The sequence below is a fragment of the Apium graveolens genome, chromosome 1 (genome assembly GCF_009905375.1).
Source record: "Apium graveolens cultivar Ventura chromosome 1, ASM990537v1, whole genome shotgun sequence".
NCBI classification, from domain to species: Eukaryota; Viridiplantae; Streptophyta; class Magnoliopsida; order Apiales; family Apiaceae; genus Apium; species Apium graveolens.
Window position 1 is genome coordinate 80,311,630 of NC_133647.1, and position 14,297 is coordinate 80,325,926.

Sequence of the window (14,297 nt, forward strand, 5' to 3'; positions counted from 1 at the left end):
AACTCTCTCAAGAACTACTGATGTTCTTGAGAGATGTTAGGTCGTACAATACTCAAGTTAATCACTATGTGATGACCTAAATTGTGTTTATATATTACACAGCTGCTACAAATCAATCTAAGATATGTATTATCAAATACTAACAGAAATTGATACATATCTTTAACTGAATACACAAAGTCCTATCACTCAGAACGTAACAGATATCCATCCCTTAAAATAAGGAACATAATCAATCTTCATAACAAAATGCCTTTAGATGCTGATGACATGCAAATACTGATGATGCATCAAATCCTGACAACACGGCCAAATATACATTTCTTTATTACTACCTAACACAAGTCATACTTGTATATAAGTCAGACTAAAAATAATTGAAAACTAATCCAGCTCATATGGTCTACCTGTGGCACTGCACCAAACAACCTACGGAAAAGCTGGCCATTTCCTACTAGCTTCCAGGCTATGAGCTTTCTGACGGGCATCTTGGTTCACTATTTTGTTGTGTCATTTTAAGAAAACAAGTGTGAGCTATAATGCCTAGCATAATAGTTGACAGTATGAAAAGACTGTACAAGAATTTATATCTGAATTCGTATATGGATATATGTTTGGTTGAAGTAAACTTTTTTGGAGATACACACCTCTTTTCAAAATAATTCTTTGATTGACTTATTAGTCTGCAAATACCTTAATGGTAAACCCAACACCTAAGCTTGGGTTATGGTATTGCATCTCAATAACAATTGGAAGAATAAGACATTCACCGGAGTCCCCGAGATACGATGATCAGTCATATAACGGTAAATTTTTATTATTCTCTACATGTAGAAGGACGACTCCCATACATCCATTTGTCACCCTTTCCGTATTTGGGTGTATTATGTGTGGCCCATACATTCAGGCTTTTCACATACTTCACATATTTACATGTGACACACCAGTAGTCACTCCAGTACATAAAGTACTAGAGTCTACCCCTCCTTGTCCTTTAAAGAATCATATTATATACTTGGAACTTGAACTATATCGAAGTTCCTCAATCGTTTTGCTTGTTCATTGGCACAACTCATCTTATATATGTATATATGTACTTCCGAGAATTTTCGGAGGAAGTACTAAGATAATGTGAGTTGACCGTTGTTAACAGATAAGTATTTAAGGGGGAGTTTCTTTTGACACTATAATCAAAATATTTAGAATACGTTGAGATAATGTTTTTCGATGATCCGAAAGTATTAAACTAATTTTCTAGAATTCAGAAAATATTTTAAAAGTAGATTTTTGGATTTTTAAATCATAATAAATCACATAATAAATATTTAATAATTAAATAATAATTGTTACATGCTGATTTTCAATGATCAGAAGGAGCTCAGGATTTGACTGTGTTTTAGGTGTTGGCCAAAAACCAAGAAATAAATGTTATATGTGATTCAAATTAAAGAGGTTGAAATTATGTTACAAAAAGTTAGGAAAATACTCATTGTGGCAAGGGCTTGTCAGCCCATAAGCTCAACACGAGCTAGATCGGAACTGACCACAATGTGCTGAAAGTCAGGAAGTTCACCACGCTAAGTCGTGGAAGTGGTTGTTTGAGAAATAGGAAAAAGAGGCCAAAATGGAAAAATGTAAAGCGAAAAGGTTGAAGGAGAAGTTAAAGGCCAAGGATGAAGCGTTAGCTTCGACTCACACTGACTTGGTCCAATACAAGGCCAAGAAAGTGAATCTGGTCAATGATTTGGGCTCCCAGGAATTTTTAGATCTCATGACCAAACATGATGAGACCTTTTACTCTGCACACTTCTCCAATGGGTGGAATGCTGCCATCAAAGCTGTTAAGGAGAAGTTCCCTGAGGTCGAGCTTGTGGACTTCAAGAGTACTGAGGATCCTGTCTACTTGAGGCAACTCTTGGATGGAGTTAGTGATGAGGACTCTGAGGATGAGGAGGAGATCGATGAGAGGGTTGAGCAAGATAGGCGCATTCTTGATCCCAACTCAATTTCTCTTTAGGCTCCAACTCAGGATTCCGGTTCTGACTCTGCATCTAGTTCTACCGCTTCAGAGAGCGAGAGCGAGGATGGCAAGGACGAGGGAGAACCATAGAAGAAGGAGGATGGGATGGATGTTGATCAACTTTCTCAGGATGACTAGCTTCCTTTTGCCTTCTTAGGCTTTTGTATTTATTATGCTTTTTATCGAACTTTTATCCTCCGGCATCTTATTTATGTATGTACTGGTACCTTCTAACATTTTGTTTTTAACCTTTTTTATTTCTTTTCTCTATTTTCGTACTTAAGCATTTTGTTTATATAAAACCATATAATCATAACTTCTCAACAATAAATATGAAAAAGTAACTCGGTGTATTGGAAACCTTGAAATTTTTTGGGTCCAACCCTTACAAAATATTTTAATAAACTGAAATATATCCTAGCAAATCGAAATTCAAATCCTAAGGGCCAATAGGCCCATAGTTAAAAACTTTATCCTCAGTTGATTTATCCAACTAGATAGCATCTTTCCTAATATTTGTAGCACAACTAATTTGATTTTTAATAAAAAGATCAAGTGAGTTTGATAATTATTTTTCTATGTTTTCTACAGTTGATTAATTATCACTATAAATTTTATAAAGCTTGTTGAGTTCCAAACCAAAAACACTAAGCTTTATTTTCTTGAAAGCAATTTACAAATTCCAAAAAAATCAATCAAGAAACACACATTCACCCCCCCTGTGTGCATTTCATACCTAATAAGGTGATGGACTGAGATGACCAATCACCACTACACCATATACGGCCTCTACCAACACCCAAAAAAAGTGTAAAAATGGCCAAAAAAATGCTACCTAAAGCAAAAAATTGGGTCGTGGTTAAACTTTTTAAAAATTTCGTGGTGTTGGATTTGCTCCTGCTACAATAGGGGTCTATAATTAACGTTTTTTGAACTTTTGGTAACAAAACACAGCTACTTCTTGAGAGAATACAAGATAATTTAAATCTATTTTTGTTACTCCTGAACTAAGGACCTGTGACATATTTTATAGATCAACATGCACAATATATAGAACTTGCACTAAAATAGGCTAACACATTTTCTAAAGTCCTTTTGTTATGGCTTGGCCTCCTTGTTGGTGAGACTGCGTAGCTGTATGAACAGTTACGTGATAACTCAACACAATAACAACACTAGAACATGACAGGTTAATAATACTACGTCTACACTAGAAATCAGGAAGAATGAAGGCAATGCAAATACAGAGAATCTGAAGATTAGAAGAAGGCCTGAAGTCTGTCTACAGGTCACTGAAAGAAGTTCATTAATATGATCATGCCTCAGGGAAGAACAAAGGTTAAAGACTTTCAGGGTTTCAGAAATGTTGAAGATTCAGTATACAAGTGCTACTGGAAGATTTCAGTATATTGGCATTGATTGAAGATAGACAGTGTTCGAAGCATATGAATCTGAAGAATTGAAGACATGGTATAGACAGAGGTTAATGAAGACGTTGTCTAAAGTACCAGAAAGGATTCCAGCGAAAGTACAGTTGTTTGTTGTCAGTCAGTGTTCGAAGCAATAAAGTTGAGGCAAGCTTAACAATGTAATCAAGGCTATAATACGAAGACCTGAATCTGGGTTAGTCGTCTGTGAACCAGACCAGTAGCACTAGGCGTCAACAGCTCGTGAAAGGAATCTGAGTATTATTTATAAAAGAATTGTTAAGTTGAGGAACGTACTTGGATTGAATATTTATATGTTAAAGTACGAGAAAAGGTGCGCGGGGTATACAGCTCAACAACTCAGGGGACTGGCGAAGCTCAAAGTTTAATTGTTAAGTTAAATAAATTATTTAATGGACATTAATATAATTTATTTAATAAACTTAAAATGATTTATCTTATAAACTTTAAATAAGTTTATTTTATAAATCTAAATTAGTTTATTTATATAAGTTATATTTAAGTTTATTTTATAAATTAATTTAATTACAATTTAAACTTAAAAAGAAAAAGAAAACAAAAAAAAGAAAAATAGAAAAACAAAAGAAAAACAAAAGAAAAGAAAAGAAAAAGGAAAAGCAAAAGCAAAAAGAGAAAAAAAAGAATAAATAAAAAACCAAACGTGTACATAGTTTGTTTTATTTGATTAAGTACAAAGGGTACTAGTAACCCCCTGTGTCGCCACAGGGGAGTTAGTTTTATAGTAACCAAATTTTGATGTACAGTACTAGTAGTATAGCAGGTGTCGCCAGAGACATTCCCCCTCCCCCCTTTGTCGCCACAGAGCCTTTTTGTTTGGTTAAGTAGTGTAGTGTTGTTGTCTCCACACACTCATGTCGCCACAGAAGAACAAAGATGTCGCCACATAAGTACTCTCTCCTCAGCCACAAATTATTGGATAAAGTCTACACTTTGTAGCAGAAGATACAAGACATTCATTTTATTTTTTGTTCATCTTCTCTCCCAAGAGAGTAATGAAAATGGCAGCGGAGATTTACAGAGGAGTTCAAGCTACTTGAATATCCGTTTAACTTCTCACCGGAGTAACGTTATAATACCCGATTTAATTCTTGTATATTCTTAGGGGCATTATAATCGTTACCCAGTAATTAAATCCTAGACAAACAAAAGCTAGATTATTGTATAGGATTTAATTTGTAAATCTTTGTAGAAGCTAGGAACTTTATTGTTCTTAGATTGTAGCCGGTTAATTTATTTACCGGAGTGTAGCAACACCCCCGAGGATTTATATAAGAATATATATTTCCCCGAATATCTTGTGTTCCTCATTTTTATCGTTCCAAACACTATTCCTCTTAAGAACACGAAACCACTAACCGAGCACTAAATATTTTATCCGCTAAAGATTCGAAAGAATTTTTAATTTAGTGATTATCGTATTCAACCCCCCCCCCCTTCTACGATAATTCGGTACCTAACACTCCTAAATCCCTGACCCTGGATTTGGGGGCGTCACAAAAATGGTATCAAAGCCTTAGGTTATCAAATCTTAGAAATGATAGGAGCTAAATTCATAGACATAAGAATAATAAGAAATAAGTAGAACTAAAATCGAGTTCTTCGTCAGACTACTTGGTGTAGTCTTGACAGTTTTACCCTCAAGGGAATCACGACTCTAAGTTAGTAACACCTTGCATATTGTGTCAGGAACTCGTGGAGCCTATAGGGAGGTCAACCCTGTTGAGGATGTTATGTCATTTGAGCGTGACCCTACTCCCGATATGGAGGACTCACCAATTGATAACTTAGAGGATAACCCTACCGATGACCCCCCAGAGGATGAGGCTGACTTTCCTACACCTACAGCAAATGATGCCGAGGAGCCCCAGGATGATGGCGTAGACTGGACAAACATAGAGATGTACCATCTCCCGACTGTTCTCCCTCCTACCCCTCACCCAGGGATACTGAGCCCCTTACCCTCCGCTGATGAGGATGAGGACGATGAGATGAAGGCACAGACTGTAATGCCCCCAAATCCGGGGTCAGGAATCTGGGTCGTCATGCCATCCTTCACTCATGTGTAACCTGTATTGATTCAATAATCCAACATACCCCAATCTCATGCACACACACACAAGTTATAGCCTTAGAAATGATGTACAAAATGTAATCTTCTTTTATTACACTCAAATGTACTTTACAGGATCTCAAACAATTATTCATAACCTCTACATGAAGTTACAATAATTACGACTAATATCTTATACCTATCTAATACTATTACCCACCTGAGACAAAGCTGCCACGGATTCTCCCCATGACTGCAAGCAACTAAGTCCCACACCAGCATACTGGTTATCTATTGTGTTGTGTCATTTAAAAGAGAGCAAGAGTAAGCTATAATGCCCAGCATAATAATGTATAGCATGAAATGACTCTATGATAAACTCAAGTAAAACGTCATATATGATAAATATGTTTTATTCAAAAAAAAGTTTTCCTTGGTGATACACACCTTCTTTTGAAAACAATTCTTTGGTGGATTTATTATCCTGCGAATACCTTAATGGTAAACCCAACACCTAGGCTTGGGTTACGGTATTGCATCACAATTCCAATTGGAAGAATAGGACATTCGTTGGAGCCACCGCATACGATGATCAGTCCTGCTACGATAATAGTAACCTTTTCTACTAGTAGAAGGACGACACCTTCGTATCCCGGTTATCACCCTTGCCACATACGGGCTATGTGTCCTCATTTCGGGTATACATACACTTCGCAGGTCCTTAGGTACATATAGTACCGTCTCCTACAGTAACGGTAGTCTATCCAATACATGAAGTACTTGGATCCCACCCCTCCTCTGTCCTTTAGGAAATCCTATCATATACTTGGAATCATCGAACTATATCGAAGTTCCCCAAGCATTTTGCTTGTTGATAGGCACAACTTTACCTCATATATATATGTACTTTCGAAAGTTTTCGAAGGAAGTACTAAGGATGTGAGTTGACCGTTGTCAATAGATAAGTAAATAAGGGGGAGTTTCTTTTGAAACTATATTCAAATTATTTAGAATCAGTCGAGATAATATTCTCCGACGATCTAAAATTATTCGAATGATTTTCCAAAAATCAGAAAGTATTTTACATCAGGTTTTATGATTTTTAAATCATAAATAAACCCTTTAATAAATAATAAATAACTAAATATTAATCGATAAATAATTAAACCTCGAATGAGTTTACTTTAAAAGAATATTTAAAATAATATTCCTCAACTAATTTATGTCTACGTAATTTTGATAATCTTTAATGTTTAATCGGGTTTGAAATAAATAATCGTTGTAGTATACTTCTCCCATAATAAATGAATAGGTATATAATATTTATTATTCGAACAATAAAATATAGTTGAGGGAATACGATCTTTGGAAATCGTTTTAATAAAATTTCGAGGTATTTAATGTTTCGCAAGTGGACATCGAGTCCCTTGGAATAAAATTACGGACTTTTAATGGTTCAAAACATCTCCGGGATGATTCCCGAGTTTATATTTTATAAAAACTGACCGACTCTCGGTCTTATAACTTATATATCACGCTCTACTCTAGCGTCTGTATTCTTAAATAAAACACCTCCAGAATAATTCTGGGTTTTCATAAAATTATACAGACCAATCCTCGGTCTAAAATATATTCCTCATATATACAACGCTACTCTCTAGCGTTATCGATTGAAATTCAGTAATATTTATATACCAAAATCATTATCATATCGTATGATATTATATAACATAGTTCGTAAAACATCGTAAATATAGCATCATGTATATATCGACATTATTTGAAAACAAACACAACACAACAGTTTTAAAAGGTAGGGTTTGAAAATTTGTCGGGAGTCCAAGACATGTTTCCTGACTTCCTCTCGTTCCGGGTTCTCTAATCAACAAACATCATAATCTTAATCTGTATTCCTACTCTCATCACCAACTTATATTTCTAGTAAGTTCAATATTTCATAACTTTCATCATTCGACCGACTCGAAATAAGTATCACTCATTGGTCGAAACGGACGGTCAAAGTGATCTTCTAAATTTGACTTTACCGAATATTACTATTACGCGACTCGCACTCCATCATTTTTAATAAATCGTAAAATTTATATTTTAATATGAAACCACCTCAAGGAGCTTCTTGAGTACTTTTAATATTTATCCTAAAAGTTTCATTTTGATAAAATAAATTTAATTAGGTGAAAAGCATTTTAAAAGTTCGGTCAACTACGGAGTTTTACTATTCAAACCGCTTTCACTAAAACGTTGATATTTCTCAAACCGTTAACTCAATTGACGCACCCTTTTCGTGTGCAAGATCTAGACAAAATTAGAACACATTATTTCAAAATGGTTTTCTGGTAACAGGGGTGAAAATCCCGAAGTGGCAGTTTCCTAACAGGGGCTATTTTTGACATTCGTATTCCGCGTGACCTCGGCTCCGATATTTTTAGAAAATTGAAAAATAAACATTTTTACTTAATATTTTTATGTAAGCTAATAAACTCTATTTTTTACTCTCTGTAAAAATTTCATGATTTTTAAATATTTTTAAGTCGATCATTTATATTTACAAAGTTCGTAATTTGTAGCAGTTTTGTCGTGTAAATCCCTTTTACTAAAACCGTCATAACTTTTGATCCGTAAATCGGAATCAAGCGATTCAAGCGCCTAAACGATCCTCATAAAATTTTCTATCATAATCAAGTCTCAATTTTTAGGAAACTACAGTTTATAAATTCGGGAACTTCTGCAGAAACTTAAGTTGAGTTTTGTTCCTTTTAACGAGGTTACGACTACGACTCGAGTTTCGTTTACGTCTTAAATCATTATACCACCATCAACAATCATCAAATCATCATCTCAAAACTAACTCCTCTAAAGAACATCATGTTCTTGAGGCAACAATCATCAACCTTAAAACTAAATAACTAAACATCAAGATAATATCAAATCAATCATCAAAACCATACTTATATCCAAGATCCTTACTTTTCTTGAAACTTAAAACTTAAACAAAGTTTAGATGAATGTTTATACCTTGATTGAAGCTTGTTAATACTTAGTAAAGTCCTAAGATCCTTGATGAAGCCTTGGTCTAGCTTTAGGAGCCTTAAACTTTCATGAAAAAATCAAGAAAACAAGTTAGTGATTTTCGGAGTTACTATTCACCCTCAACTTCAAACATTTTTATAAAATTGAGAACTTCATGTATGAGCATGAAATTTGGTGTGTGACTTACCCATGATATGAGAGAGGTTTTTTAAAAATTTGGTGATTTTTAAATGAGAAGAACATGAGATATGAATTTTTCTCTCCATGGTGTTCTTAAAAATCAGCATGGTGTTTTGTGAGAGAGAGAGAGAGAGAAAATGTGTTGCTTCCTTGGTTGCTTCTTGCAATAATATTGTGATATATTATTTATTCTTCTATTATAAGTCATAGGATTGATTTTTGTTGCCAAATCTCTAGACAATTCTAGCTAGGCTTTTTAGATTACAAGTTAAGCTAATTAGCTTAGCCATTAGCTTCACTATTCTCTAGCCCTAGTTGATCATCCTACTACCTTAGCTAACTATTTAATAAAGTAACCATGGTTACTTTTATGACATGGTTAGTTAGTGTGTTATGTTTATTTAATCATTTACGCGTTCGTTCGGTCGCTTAAACGTTTTCGTAATACTTTCTCGCAAACGGTTCGCGACGTAAATCCTTTCATATTTATTCTTCATGTTTTGAAGTATCGTCCTTGGATATAAATCCGTAGGGTTTTAAATTCATAATTATATTATGATCCTCGTAATTCTCGATGATTTGTAAATATGGTCATTTTTCAAAGTTCATTTTCTTCGAAAACTAATAGCGTTTACATACACTCATTTGGTAGACGCTACAGTGATCTCAGCATTCAGCTGAGTCACAATCCACATGAAGAGATTCAATACTGCGAAGTCAATGTGAGAATTCGAGGTTGTCATGTGAGAAGCTTATCCCTCCCCGTTTCCCTATTTCTAGACTGATTCCGGGATGAAATCCTTTTAAGGGGGGAAGACTGTAAAAACCCAAATTTTTTTTGACATCGGTAAAAGTCCTTATGAATAGTAACCGTGCGGTTTATTAAAATACTTTTACAACCACACCTATACGAGTTTTTAAGTAGATAGCATTCCTAACCCTCCAGGGTTCCCAATTTATCTATTTGATGTTCAGTATTTAGGAATTATGTATTTAGTGATTTGTATTCAGGATGTATGTATTTTTCCCCAAGACATAGTCTGGGAGACCTTGTTATATATTATCTATCAGGTTTTAAGAAATTATTTTACTTTATTATTGCACCCTCCCTCGATGAAAGCATGCCAAATATATAAATGCATGCGTATGTATAAATGAATTAATCACAGTATAAATATGTGCAACTGTATTAACACTATTTTCATTATCATAATGATGTCACCCCGTAGAAGAGGAACTAGGGCTAAGCCCGCAGAATCTGTTATTTAGAGGCAGGGTGAACCTGACCATGTTATAAATGAGGCAGGGTGAACCTTGTCCCAAGTTGCCCACAACCAGGAATGACATGCTTCCAGTGCGGAAAGATGGGGCATGTAAGGAAGGATTGCCCCACGGCAAGGCCTTCGGCCTCGAGGATGAGCATAGCTGCTTCCAACCGTCCTCCAACTGCTAGGACTTTAAACATGACCATTCAGGACGTTGTCCGGAACACGGATGTGATAGCAGGTACCCTTCTATTAAATTCCGAATGTGTAAATTTCTTATTTGATTCTGGAGCGACCAAGTCATTTATATCTCGAAATTTTACTAAGAAAATAAATTTTAATGTTGTACCTTTACGTGAGGTATTACAAGTAGAAAGAGTGAACCGAGAGATCATTCATGTTAATCAAGTACATCTCAGATGCGAGTTAAAACTAGAAGGGAAAGCCTTTGAGGTTGACTTAATCCCATTTGCGTTATGAGAATTCGATGTGATCCTAGGAATGGATTGGTTATCCAGTAATGGAGCGCAAATAGATTGTGAGAAAAAAAAGAAAATAAAAATAAGAGTGCAAGATGGAAAATAGATAGTGTTTAAAGGTCAACGACAGACCTAGAAAATTTTAACCATGGTCCAGACCAAGAGATTGTTAAAGAAAGGTAATGAGGTCTATTTGGCCTATGTGATGGACACTAAGAAGGAAGTCCCTGATATACATGACATACCCATAATGAATGAATTCGAGGATGTTTTTTCGAAGGAATTACTAGGGTTTCCACCCGACAGAGAGATATAATTTGCTATAGAATTAGCACCAGGAAGGCACCAGTATTTAAGGCCCCATATAGGCTAGCCTCAGTCGAGATGAAGGAACTAGCTTCTCAACTACGGGAATTACTAGACAAAGGGATGATAAGGCCAACTGTGTCATCATATGGTGCACCAGTGTTGTTTGTAAAAAAAAGGTGGTAGCATGAGGTTATGCATGGGTTATCGAGAGTTGAACAAACTGAACATCAAGAATTGGTAGCCTCTCCCTAGGATTGATGAGCTATTCGACCAACATAAAGGTATTGTACACTTTTCCAAGATAGACTTGAGGACAGGATACCACCAGTTGAAAATAAAGACCGGAGATATATCAAAGTCTGCCTTTTGCATTAGGTATGGACATTATGAGTTCTTAGTCATGTCATTCGGGTTAAGCAATGCACCCACAACCTTTATAGATTTGATGAACATAGTGTTCAAAAAGTACCTAGACATATGTGTCATAGTCTCCATAGATGATATTCTAATCTACTCAAAGACATAACAAGAATACGCCGAATATTTGAGGATGGTCTTAGAGATCTGGAGGAATGAGAAGTTGTATGCCAAGTTCTCAAAATGTGAGTTTTGGTTAAAGGAGGTTCAGTTCTTAGGACATGTGGTAAGTAGCGAATGAATTCTAGTCGAGCCTGCCAAAATAGAGGCAGTATTCAATTGAAAAAGACCGACTACCCCAACCGAGGTTAGGAGTTTTCTGGGCTTCAAAAGATATTACAGGAGATTTGTGCAAGACTTTGCCAAGATAGCCGGCCCCTAACAAGGCTTACCCGTAAGACAGAAAAGTTTGTATGGACGGAAAAATGTGAGGCAAGTTTTCAAGAGTTAAAAAAGAGACTAGTGTCAACACCAGTTTCGCTCTTCCCGATGGAAAGGGAAAGTTTGTGATATATAGTGATGCCTCACACAAAGGGTTAGGGTGTGTGCTCATGCAGCACGGATAAGTGATTGCCTATGCCTTTCGGCAGTTAAAGGAATACGAGATAAGGTACTCTAACTACGACCTAGAACTAGCAGCCATAGTATTTGCCATGAAAATCTGGAGGCACTACATGTATGGGGAAAACTGCGAGATTTACACATACCATAAGAGCCTCAAGTATATTTTCACCTAAAAGGAATTGAACATGAGACAGGGAGATGGCTAGAGCTGATTAAGGACTATAATTGTGAAATCGTTACCACCCGGGTAAAGCCAATATGGTGGCTGAAGCCCTTAGTAGGAAAGAGAGACTTAAAATGTTAATGACATCTGAGGAGTTGGTTAAGGAATTTGAAAAGATGGAGATCGAAGTGAGGATAACCTGTAAAGGATCTGAAGGACTATTTGAAATCAGGTTATTACCGGAACTAGCCGAGAAAATACGAGTGTGTCAGGAAAAGAAAATGAGTGAAAAAATAGAGACATTGACCGATGAAGAGGTCAGATGTGAGAAATATATGATAGGGATCATGAGGTATGCATCCTGAATTTGGGTTTCGAATGTGCAAGAACTGAAAGACGAGCTGTTGCACGAAGGACACAGCTCCAGGTATTCCATCCACCCAGGAAATACGAAAATATACCGCGACCTAAAGGAATATTATTGGTGGCCTAACATGAAGAGAGATGTAGCAGAGTAGGTCAACAAGTGCTTGACTTGTCAGAGGGTAAAGGCCGAAAATTAGCGACCGAGTGAACTATTACGGCCCCTGGAAATTCCGTAATGGAAATAGGAGCATATAGCCATAGATTTTGTGACAGGCCTACCAAGTACTTAAACAAATCACGATGACATATGGTTAATCATAGATAGAATGACCAAGTCCGCGCACTTCTTTCCAATTAACGAAAGGTACATCGTAGACAAGCTAGTGGATATTTACCTGAAAGAGATTGTAGTAAGGCACGGGGTCCCGTTGCTATAGTGTCAGATAGGGATACAAGGTTTAACTCCGAATTTTGGAGAAGCTTTCAAGAATATATGGGCACCAGAATGAACATGAGTACAGCTTACCACCCCCAAACGGATGGGCAAAGTGAAAGGACCATCCAGACCATAGAGGATATGTTAAGGGTCTGTGCCATTGACTTTAAGAGAAGTTGGAATGACCACTTACCCCTGATCGAGTTTGCATATAATTATAGCTATCATGCTAGCATAGGAATGCCCCCGTATGAAGCTCTTTACGGAAGAAGATTCCGCTCTCCCTTATGTTGGGATGAAGTTGGAGAACATAAGATTCTAGGGCCCGAATTGGTCCAGCAGAAATGAGAGACGGTGGGACTCATCAAGAAGAGACTGGTAGTGGCTCAAGACAGACAGAAGAAGTACACCGACCAGACCAGGAAAGATAGAAAGTATGAAGTGGGAGATTCAGTATTGTTGAAGGTATCTCCATGGAAAGGAGTGATGAGATTTGGAAAGAAAGGGAAACTAAATCCCAGGTTCATTAGACCCTTTGAAATCTTAAGGAGGATAGGACCTCTATCTTACGAGCTCCCCTTGCCTCCTAACTTGCAACAAGTGCACAATGTGTTCCATGTGTCAATTCTAAGGAAGTACCATGCTGATGCGCGACACGTGATAAAATATGAACAGGTAGACTTGCAACTGGTGAGAGTGATGGACCAGAAGGAACAAGTGTTGAGGAACATGACTGTCAAGCTGGTCAAAATTTTGTGGAGAAACCAGAATGTCGAAGAGTCAACTTTGGAACTAGAGGACGCGATGAAGGAGAGATATCCCCACCTATTTTCTATTTGATTCTGGGACGGAATCCTTTTAAGAGGGGAAGACTGTAATAACCCGATTTTTTGGGAATTTGTAAAACATTCGATGAATAGTAACCCTGAAGATCAGGGAAAACTTTTTACCCCACACTATGTTATGCATGGAAAATTTAGTTTCTGAGTCGATATTGTGATTATACGTACCAAATGAGTGTATGTAAAAGCCATCAGTTTTCGAAGAAAACCAACTTTATAAAATGACCTTATCTTACGAACTATCAAGGAATACGAAAATCATGTTACAATCACGAATCTAGAATTCTAAAAATTAAAACCCAAGTACAATATTACAAAGCATAAAGGACTTATAAGAAAAGGAATTACCCTGCAAATCGCTTACGAAGATTTATCACGATCACGAATAAGCGACCAAACGAATACTTAAGCTAATAAATAAATATATCAAGCCCATGTAACTTCCCATGCAATCCATGCAAAGTAATTAGTATAAAATGCAACCAAGTATTGGTAATCAAATAGTAACCATCCAAGGAGTATAGTAACCTAGTAGAGTGAAAGTAAACAAGCATGTAGTAGTAGTACTTGGCTAGGTTTTCTGCTTGGACAAAAGACCATGCTACTAGATTTGATCGAAAAATGCATACCTAGATTATATACACCAAATGAACCAACACTTATCCAAGAAGCAAGCAAGCAAGCAACAA